The sequence below is a fragment of the Miscanthus floridulus genome, chromosome 13 (genome assembly GCF_019320115.1).
Source record: "Miscanthus floridulus cultivar M001 chromosome 13, ASM1932011v1, whole genome shotgun sequence".
Lineage (NCBI taxonomy): Eukaryota > Viridiplantae > Streptophyta > Magnoliopsida > Poales > Poaceae > Miscanthus > Miscanthus floridulus.
The window spans coordinates 57,075,348-57,085,178 of record NC_089592.1 but is presented as its reverse complement, the minus strand read 5'-3'; the positions used below and the strand labels follow the sequence as shown (position 1 = coordinate 57,085,178).

The following is a 9,831-nucleotide window of genomic DNA, read 5'->3' as shown; positions in this document are numbered from 1 at the left end:
GATTGCTCTTCAAATAAATGCAACTTTTACCCACAAAAGAACAAAAACATTTTCAAGATTTGTGAACCTTCAAGCGCTCTGAAAGCCTAGAAAATCAAATTTATCTAATCTTCAGCCAAATTTATGTCATCTCACTGCTGAAAACAGAGTCTTTACCGAGTGCAAACTGCTTTGCCGAGTGTCAAAAATCGGACACTCGACAAAGACCTTCTTTGCCGAGTGTCGCACTCGGCAAAGAATTGCACTCGGCAAAAAATTCTTTGCCGAGTGCCGGGCACTTTGCAAAAAAGGGCACTCGGTAAAGGACTTCTTTGCCGAGTGCCAGGCTCTCGGCCAAAGCATGACACTCGGCATAGGCTGTCCCGTGTAACGGTGCGGCCACGTCCTTCTTTGTCGAGTGCCTACTGTTAGGCACTCAACAAAGATTTTTTTTTGGAAAATACTTTGCCGAGTGCCTCTGACACGGCGCTCGGCAAAGATTCAATATTTTTTTAAATGACTTTGTCGAGTGCCTAACAACTTCGGCACTCGGCAAAGGGAGGAATTAAAAAAAATATTTTTTTTTGAAATACCTTTGTCGAGTGTCCCTGTGAAGGCACTCGGCAAAGAGGAAATTTCTAAAAAAAATTCAAAAATCCTCTTTGTCGAGCGCCTTATTCTTGGCACTCGGCAAACACCCCGTTTGCCGAGTGCCATGCCCCGGCGCTCGGCAAAGTTTTTTATTTTTGTTTTTGGCCTCCAAATTTTTTGTGCGGCCCTTTTAAAGTACCAGAAACTACTCGTTAGAATTTGAGGATTTTTTGTGGCTTTTTGATATATTTAGTTACTTTATTTCGTTTACTTGATTTTTTTCGAAAAATATAAATTTGAACTGCACGTGGTACGAATAATAGAATTTAATGATTCAAAAAATGATAGTCATGTTACTGAGTGTAGTGTGAGGCCGTATCCAGGAACGGACCCGAAATTTCGGACATCTTGTTCACGAAACATGACCGCGAACTTGCGTGCGAAGTGTTTTTAAATTATATAAAAAGCAAACGAAGTCCGAAAATCATGAAACTTGTTGAAATATCGTGATATCGTATGTGGAGGCTATGATAAAAATTTCAGAAGATTTCGTGCAAGTTGTCACGTACGATGCTTACAAATCAGGACATCTCTACATGTGACAAGGTATCGCCACACGGTAAACTACCTGTCCTAAACGATGAAGATTACAAATTCAACCCAAACATATATGATGGAGAGTTCTATCTAGAAGAGGGGCTACAAGGGAGGTTTGACATAGACTTAACCGAAGAGATAGGAATGGAAGTAGACAATGAAAGGGATGATGACGAGGACGCTGTAGACGAGGTGCGAAATCTGAAGAACATACAAATGCTTGAGCGATTACGTTTAGGCAATGACAATGAAGACAACATTCCTCCTTCGGATAGTGTTGATGAGTTGGACAATGTTGATAGTGATGACGAGACCTATGATCCAGCTAATCTCAATCATGAAGATTATTTCTAATACATGTAATACTATGTTTTTTGTAATTATGTTTTGTTCATTTTTGCATATATTTCTAATATATGTATTGCTATGTTTTTTGTAATTATGTTTTGTTCATTTTTGCACATATTTCTAATTACGTCTTGTTTTTCTTTTTTACTGCAGGTGATTGAACAAAGACGGCGGGCGACCGTCATAGGTCCGTGAACTCGATTTACCAAAGACCACGCCGGCTGTAGGAGGAGGCGGAGGGGGCGGCAGATGGATCGAACAGGAGGAGGAGGAGGACCGCCGGCCGTAGGAGGGGGCCGTCTCCTCCCACGTCGCGTTAGGAGGAGCTAGAGGAGGAGGTGGCACCTGTGGATGAGTCAGACAAGGAGCTGGTTCGGCAGACGGAAGAGGAGGAGGGGCCGCACGAGGACGACGAGTGGGAGGCGACAGGAACGGGTTCCACTTCCTCCGACTCCTCTTTGAGTGTCTACTTGCGAGGTCCCACGAGCCTCCCACAGGTTCTGCTTTCTCACCAACGCCCAGTGATTCGCCCCAAAGGGTAAAAGTAAGTAACTTTATATGTTATCACCACTACTTCATATGATATGATGAAAAAAAAACTAATAATTTTTCTTAATCACTTGTGCAGGAACTGGGTGGTTATGTCGGGTGGTAGCGCATGGCTAGTCAATGGCATCCTGGGTCTTCTGTGCAGGCAACACTTCCCCGGCATTGTCATGTACACATCGAAGACGGAGCCGGCCTACTCGTTTGACCACTACGTCGTCGCCCTTGATGCGGAGTACCCCAACAAGGCAACGCGGGTGAAGGCAGAGTTTTGGGTAAGTCTCCCTCGCACAACATTGCTCAATACGTCACATTCATTGGACTTTTCTTGAAATAATGAATGGATACATCGCTTTTGTATGCAGACTTATTACAGATGCGAGGAGAGATTTGAGGCTACGGCGGAGCAGGTGACTACCAAAGCCTGTAAAAAACTCATCACCTGACATGCATCACGAGGTGCGCATCTAGGCCATCGTAACCTACTACGGGTCGAAGCTTGAAGAGAGGAAAACCAAGAAAGACGCAAGAGAGATGCAGCTGACCCAGGAGCAGTACCTTAAGGTAAATGAAGAACATCAATATTGATTCATTTTGAGATTAAGTTGGTTTAATTTGATCATCTTATATGTCCAATACTTGATGACATGTAGATGATTCCCTGGTGGTGCCAAGCATATCCCGAGTGCTGGACGATGATGGTGGAGAGGTGATTCACGGAGGAGTACCTCAAGATGCACAGGGATGCCCAGGACCATCGTTTGAAGATGTAAAGTCCAGCACACCATCAAGGCAGCCGCAGCCTCACCGAATACAAACAAGCTTGGGTACGCGAATTCATTTATCTATTGTGACGCTCAGTTCTGCCTGATTTCTAATCATCGTGCTATCTTTCCCGCAGTCGGCGTCACATAGTGGCCAGGCTTGCACGGACTTCTAGGTTTGGTGTATGGCCCACAATGGCAGGGCGACGTCCGACGTCTCCTTCAACCTGGAGGACCCGCCCGAGGCATACACGAACCCGAGCGTCCACTCCCGCATCAGTGAGTACATTGAGGTGGCGAGGTCGTTCCATGGGCCAGACCATGATCCGAGCACCCAGGACTTCGATGGAGAGACCATCATGAGGGCGGGGCAAGGCAAGAAACATGGGCGGTTCTGGCTTGGCGACGGCGTCATCGACACGGCCTCTACCCCCTCTCTATCCTAGATCCGAGCACGGAGCACGAGCGAGAGCCTAGCCATTCACACACGGCCGACCGCTGCATAGCACCAGGTCGACACACTCGAGGTTATTCATGTTTTACTCATCATACATTGATCTTTACACATCTTAATTAGCTTTGCATTACTAAAACATTGGAGTGAAAAATTGTAGGCTCGGCTGGAACAAGAAATGAGGCAACGTCAGGAGCTGGAGGCCGGGCAGTAGAGGATGACGACCCAGCTGGAGGCCGAGCGGCAGGCCCAGGCGCAGAGGCTGACGGACATTACGGAGTTCCTACAAGGGCTTAGGCAACGTGTGGGCTTCTCTCTGCCAGCTGGGCTGTTGGTTCCACCTTCGCCTCCGCATCCTGTAGCTGTAGCTACTTCTGTGGGTATGAAAGTTTTTTACTTTCGCTTGTGCTTTGCTTGTATGGCCTCTACCTTCCTAGATTAGCTATTCAAATAATCATGTCTCACATGCAATCTTTTCTCCTTTGTGTAGTCTCCATCTGACGGTGGTTCGAATAATCCACCTCATGCACCTCCGAATGATGGAGCTGGGCCTTCATCACAGTCGCAGTGGCCGAGATGAGTGCACGTTGTATTTTTTTCATTTGTTGCTCACTTGGTGATGGACTTGTGGTATACTTGTGATGTACTTGTGGATGTTGATGGACTTGTGATGGACTTGTGGATTTATTTGGATGGACTTGAGCACTTATTATTATATATGTGATATAAATTGTGATGGATGTGATATGTGCGGATGGATGTGTGGATGGATGAGATATATATGTGATGAATGAGATATATATGTGATGGATGAGATATCTATGTGATATATGTTTGTATGAATTTATTTGTCATGATGGAATGTAAAAAAAATAAAAATTGCCGTTTTGGGTCACTTTGCCGAGTGTTGCACTCGGCAAAGGACCCCGTTGCCGAGTGCCATGGTCATAGCACTCGGCAAAGCTGGAAAAATGGGCGCTCGAAAAACTATTTTTTCAGCTTTACCGAGTGCCATGACCATGGTACTCGGCAAATAATTTTTTTTTAAAAAAATTCAAACTTTACCGAGTGCCGTCCAGAGGGCATATGGCAAAGACATTTTTTAAAAAAAATTCAAACTTTGCTGAGCGGCGGCCAGGGGGCACTCGGCATAGAATTTTTAGAAAAAAAATAAAACATCTTTGTCAAGGGCTGGGTAGAGAGCACTTAGCAAAGAATTTAAAAAAAAATCTTTGTCGAGTGCCTGTAGGGTTGGCACTCGGCAAAGCGACCGTCAATGGGGCCGGCGCCGTGACGGTCGCTTTTCTTTACCGAGTGCCTAATAAAAGACACTCGGTAAAGAGGGCTTTGCCGATCAATTTTTTACCGTGTGTTCTTTGCCGAGTGCCACACTCGGCAAAGGCTTTGCCGAGTGCCTTAGACAGTCGTCAAAGAACCTGACTCCAGTAGTGTCTCCAACACACCATGGTGAAAGATAGTGTTGAAGGCGAAGAACGCAGTAGAGTGGGCAGTCCCTCAGGCACATATTTTTCTTCCTAGTCGTGAGTTAGCATATGTTGCAACAAATCACACATATTTCTAAAATATCATGAAGAGGACACAATATAGTTCTCTGATCAGATTCTCCTGGGTTGGCACTACATGTTTCTCGTGGGTTGGCAATGGTTTGCATAAGACCCATTGACTAGCTCAAATTCTACTAAACCAGGGCAGAACCTTCCAGCAAAAAAGTTCTCACCTTAACAGCAGGACCGTGCAAGTGGTAGTGGAAGTTCTCTGTTGCATGTCTCTGAACCTAGTAGTGTCAACGTAACAAGTGATGCCGATAGTCTTCCTGAAGTGAATGAGATCTGTGATCCTAGATATTCTCTTGGAGGCATATTATTAATAAGATCGAGAGCAATGGTCCTGATGGAGGAAATGCAGTATTAGAGTGCAAATTTTGCAGCAAACAAATATCGGGTAGCTATACTAGAATCAGAGCACATTTGTTGAAGATACCACACCAAGGTGTTAGCATTTGCAAACAGGTGATAGTACCAATTCTTCAGCAACTTCGCGAGGAAGTGGCTTATGTTGAGGCAGCCATCTCCAACAGCAAACTGAAGAGTGTTCCCCTGCCAATACAGATAGGGAGTACAAGATTACCCCTTCTGGAGGTACAAATGCTCAGTCAAAGAGAAGAAAGAGGCATTCAGGGATTGACGAAAGCTTTTTCCTTGAACGTCGCCAAATTGCTGATGCTCTCGTTGGAAGAATGTTCTATACAGGAGGTATGGAACTTGATTCATTCAAAGAATCTTAGTGTCAATTTGATTCAAAACATTTTACTGATTGCTATGCTTTTTCCTTGTCTTTGTAATCTGCAGGTGTTCCTTTCAATTTAGCAAGAAACCCAAATTTTCAAGCTTTAATAATGCATATTGCAAACACTCATTTGGGTGGATATGTACCTCCTGGGTACAACAAGTTGAGGACTACTCTTCTCCAACAGGGGAGAGTCAATGTTGAGAGGCTGTGGGAACCATTCAAGACTACATGGCCTACAATAGGGATAACTATTACATTCATTCCAAAGGGGCAATAGTCATTCAGCGTGAGTGGAGTAGAGCGGAGTGGTTGGTGTGTACTGTGGAGTAGAGCACCGCACGAACGTACCTTGGGCCTTACCATTTCTTTTCTCCTTTCATTCACTTTGCTTTTCTTTTCCTTTCTAAAACTTTTATAGAACACCTCTCAAAAAAAACTTTTATAGAACAAGATCGATATAAAACTTATTTGATAAACGTCTAGATTTTTTGGGATGCTATAAATTTATGTTATGCTAAGTTTCTTAGAAAACTCAGTGTCAAGTTGCCTTAATTAGAGTTTTCAACACAATGTAAACCGAGTTGTTCCTTAAACTTATAGTTCGAATACGGTATTGTTGTGCTAAGGACGTCCGTCTGTCCTGACACTGGTTGATGGGCCACGATACAAGCTAAATGGCCCAAATCTCTACTTGCGTATCCGCTCGCCTCCAACCTTATTATCTACTCGTGAGCCCATCGTCTGTTCCTTTCCATTCACCGCATCACCTGTCGTGTTCGCACCGCCGCATGTGTGCTCCAGCGCGACAACGCAACCGTGACGCTCTCCACCACACGTGCTCCAGCACGACAACGCAACCGCAGCGCTCTCCACCACACGTGCTCCAACGCGACCACACTGTCATGCCACTGTGCCCGATTGGCCACCGTCCTCTCTCAACCACGCTCCAGTGTCGCCGCTCGCAATCCTTCCTTTCCACTAGGCCATCTGCCAGCCACCGCGTTCTCCACCGCGCTAGCCTCCTTCTCCACTGGAGTGGCCTTCTCAACCGGAGCTACCTGCGAGGCATTGAGCTCTGCATCGACGAGCCTCCAATCGTCCAAGCAGCAAGTAGATGTTGCGCTGAAAAAACTATGTTGCAAGCGTATGTTTCATGTGTTTTAGATGTTTCAGAGGTATATTGTAAGTGTTTCATATGGATGTTGCAAAAGTAGATCAGGATGTTGCATATGTTGTAATGGTTGGTATGTTGCAAACTTCTATTCCCAATGTTTCATCTATTTTTCAGATGTATGTTGCAAGTGTGTTTATCTGGATGTTGCCACGCGGGAAGCACTGAGAGCACCTCTCAAATATATATCACACAAGTGTGTTTATCTGGATGTTGCATATGTTTCACACATATGTTACAAGTGTTTTATCTTGATGTTGCATATGTTTGCAATGGTTTCAAGTGTTTTCAGGTGTTTTTGCAATTGTTTCAGACTCATGTTTCAAGTGCTTCATCTATTCAGACGTATGTTGCAAGTGTTGCATCTGAATATTTCAAAAGTAGATCGGGTGTTGCACATGTTGCAATGTGACCTGCATGTTGTAGCTGCTGGAGGAGGCATGAGGGGCCGGGTAGGGCGTAGACACTGTGTGGGCTTGGGCAGGCACAGACACCGTGTGGGGTCGGGTGAGCATAGATGCTGCGTCGAGTCGGTCGGGGTGTAGGCGCGACAACAGGGCGTCTGTCCGGACGTCCGAGCGGTAGCAATGCTATTTTGAATAAGTCTCCAAAAGCATTAAACACAACAAAAATCTTTCATAATAGTTTTATTAAAACTGAAAGTTTAACCAATATGTTTTTTAGTAAGTTGAACTGCCGAAAAACTTACATGTATAGATAATCCTAAAGAATATTTAAAAGTGCAAGTTTGTTCATGTCCACTCTAACTAATTACAAACTTCATAGAAGTTTCTATATTAATCATCACAAACGAGCAATAAAAACAAACAAATCTTAAAAAAAATCATATACTTGGAAAAATCAAGTAATCGATTTGGTATTCATAATCACAATAATAGCCACTGCATCTATTTTTTCTAAATGCTAGCCATCTCTGCCATTATAGAAATAGCATAATTAACCACTACATTTACATCTAAATTACCTATCTTTGCCATTGTTAAATGTAACCTAAAATATAACCTCTTAAATTTACTTTAAAATTATTAATCCTATCATTTTGATACATAATCTAAATTGGACAAATAACACCATCACATTAAGGCCTTGTTTGGATGCACATGTATCCACCTCAATCCATGTGTGTTGAAGTGAAACTTAAACTAATTTCCAACTCAATACACCTCAACAAATACGGATCGGTATGTCTAGCGCCCAAATGTTCGGATGGGGCTAGCGTCCGAACACCTGCACCTGTACTTTGATCGGAGTTTGTTGATCATGTTAATTGATTCTTCTTGAGGCTGTCTGGCTTTGTTCTCCCTCCTTCTCCTGTTGTTCTTCTTCTTGGTCACTGTTGTCCCTTCGGGTAGGTATGACGTTTGTGGATGTCCGTGAGATCACAAAATGCGGTTCTTGAAAGAAAACTTTTTCTTTTTATCCTTGATTGTGAAGCAGATCATGGCACTGTTCGCATAGATGATGGCTTTTGCGGTGCTTAGGAAAGGGTTGGCCCAAGATAATGGGTGCCTTTACATCTCCACCTATTTTCAGAACCACAATGTCTATGGGAACATAAGGTTGTCCCACTCAAATATTGGCATCTTCAAGAACTCCCTTGGGGTAATAGAGTGACTGATCTGCAAGCTACAAACTTATATTTGTGTACAACAAAGTATCTCCATTAATTTGATCATAGATTACCTCAGGCATGATGTTGACACTTGCTCCAAAGTCACAGACAGCTTCTTGAAAAATATGAGGTCTAATGGCGATGGGGATGACAGGCCTCCCTGGATCGCTCTTCTTTTCTGGCACGGAATAATCTCTCCACCTTCTCGTCGATGGTTGTATATAATAATATGTTGCATTGTGAATATCGACAAGATTTGTAGTTTCTAGATCTTCTGGTTGCTCCGGAATCTTACCTTTGTCGGACAGAGGAACAACAGTAGCCAACTGAGCTATTTATGATTCTATCATTTTATTAAAGCTATGCTAGTTCTTAATGGCAGAAACAAAGCTATCCATTCTATTATTTATGTTCTCTAGAATTTTATCATTGGTAGCTACCTTTCTAGATAAAACCTCCATAAGTTTAGATTTGCTAGCAATTAATTCTCTCTAGGGTGGTTGACTAAAATTATTAAAATTATTACCTTGAGGGTTACCTTGGTAGTTCGGTCTCTGTTGCTGGTCCCATCCTTAATTCTGCTGAGGACGAAAGTAGTAGTTGTTGATATAGTTTGCATCCTCTTGGGTTTTAGGACAGCTGTTCCCTGAATGCCTGTGTTTCCACACACTTCACATGTCATGCGAGAATCATAAATGTGCATGACTTCTTGCTTCTCATTGGCTCGATCTTCAAACTTCTTCATCAGCAGGTCCATCTAGGCAGACAGCATGCCTACCTCCTTGAGTTGATACATACCTCCACCTCTCTTGCGGGTCTGAAGACGTTCTTCATTCCAACCTTGGTTGTAGGCCATCTTCTCCACAAGAGCTGTTGCAGCTGGTATGGTGAGTAACAGGAATGCACCTCTAGTAGCAGCATCCATAGTCTCACAGGTACTGTTGGTCAACCCATGGTAGAAAGTCTGCATGAGTAGCCAATTCTCCATCTCAGGATGAGGACATTCTGCAATGTAATCATGAAAGCGTTCTCATACCTCAGGGATAGATTCATCATGTTGTTGATAAAAGCTTGAGATTCTCCCACGTAGAGCATTGGTGGAAAAGAACTTTGCTAGGAAGGCAGTGGAGCATTTATCCCATGTAGTATTTCTATCTTTGTTGGTGTAGAACAATTGCTTTGCCTTCCCCAATAGTGAGAATGGGAAGAGGCAATGTAATATGGCATCTTGGGTTACTCCTTTGATAGTGAAAGTGCTACAGATCTCTAGGAAGTGTTGGAGATGTGCGCTCGCATCTTCATATGTCTTTCCACTAAACTGGCTTGCTTGCACCATGTTGATGAGGGCTACCTTAAGCTCGAATCCATTGTCTCTGATATTGACTGTGGTCCAGTACATATGTTGGCCGTAGTTGGATCAAAGAATTCATGAAGAGTC

General features: G+C 43.6%; 1 non-coding gene across 1 annotated transcript; it reads left to right on the top strand.

The window, feature by feature from the left end:
• Positions 1 to 9,379: 9,379 nt before the first annotated feature.
• Positions 9,380 to 9,487, top strand: LOC136502357 (small nucleolar RNA R71). Its single transcript, XR_010770516.1, has one exon. It is a non-coding gene; the product is annotated as a small nucleolar RNA R71 (small nucleolar RNA).
• Positions 9,488 to 9,831: the final 344 nt, after the last annotated feature.